The sequence below is a fragment of the Sorex fumeus genome, unplaced genomic scaffold (assembly GCF_029834395.1).
Source record: "Sorex fumeus unplaced genomic scaffold, SorFum_2.1 ptg000006l, whole genome shotgun sequence".
In the NCBI taxonomy this organism is placed as follows: Eukaryota; Metazoa; Chordata; class Mammalia; order Eulipotyphla; family Soricidae; genus Sorex; species Sorex fumeus.
In genome coordinates, this window is record NW_026606063.1 from 49,269,448 (window position 1) to 49,270,593 (window position 1,146).

General features: G+C 43.5%; 1 pseudogene; it reads right to left on the minus strand.

The window, feature by feature from the left end:
- Positions 1–422: 422 nt before the first annotated feature.
- LOC130038399 (uncharacterized) lies at positions 423–538 on the minus strand (annotated as a pseudogene).
- Between the last annotated feature and the right edge of the window lie 608 nt (positions 539–1,146).

Consider the following 1,146-nt stretch of genomic DNA (forward strand, 5'->3'; position numbering starts at 1 on the left):
AGCATCCCATATGGTCCCCCAAGCACCGCCAGGAGTAAATTCTGAGTGCAGAGCCAGGAGTAACCCCTGTGCTTCGCTGGGTGTGATCCAAAAAGAAAAAAAAAAGAACTTAATGATCGGTTGATAGGGGAGCAATCAATTCTCAGCCTCACGTTATGGGATCTGCTGCAGGATGAGGAGGTCATGTTTTCCTGCAACCATCCCCAGACAAGGGGTGGGCAAGGCAAGCATCTGCTCAGCATTCTTCCTTACATCTGGGAGCTTCTCTACCTTCAGCTTTATCGTGGATTCCAATAGGAGCTACCAAGCTCTCCATAAGTCCTGGCTCCCATGAACAAAGTTAATTGTTGGAAGAATGGGAGCCTGGTCTAACTAGGTTCTTCCTTCCTTCCTTCCTTCCTTCCTTCCTTCCTTCCTTCCTTCCTCTCCTTTCTTATCTGTATCAGAACTCATAAAGAACAATGAGTTCTGGATAGCAAAAGAGGAATTAGTTTTTGCACATATCTCAGAATTAGGCCTCTCCTTTCTAGTGGTTGCTTCCTATTTTAACGATATCTCAGATGAGAAGTTTTCCAGTAGAGGAAATTGTAATAGGTTTACTCAGAGATTTGGGTTTCTTACCTTAGAAGGAAAGTCATCTGCAGTGAGTGAGAATGAAATCAGTCCACAGAAGCCCAGAGTCAAGAGTTGGTCAGTGGGGCTGGAGCAATAGCACAGCGGGTAGGGCGTTTGCCTTGCACGCGGCCGACCCGGGTTCAATTCCCAGCATCCCATGTGGTCCCCTGAGCACCGCCAGGGGTAATTCCTGAGCGCAGAGCCAGGAGTAACCCCTGTGCATTGCCGGGTGTGACCCAAAAAAAAAGCAAAAAAAAAAAAAAAAGAGTTGGTCAGTGGTGTCTACGGCCTTGGGTTTACTCTGTATCCAACCCTCTTAGAATTTGATTGTTCTTTCTTTTTCTTTTGTTGGGTTAAGTACACTTCCAATAAATATTCTGATTTAGATTCAGTTTTCACATGTGACCACAGTCTTAGTAGTATTCTACACCTATTTTATATTGGTAGTTAACACCAAGTTGATGTTTTATAATGTTCAGACAGTGATATAACCAATTTTAATGTATTAGTACATTTTTTAAATTATACCCA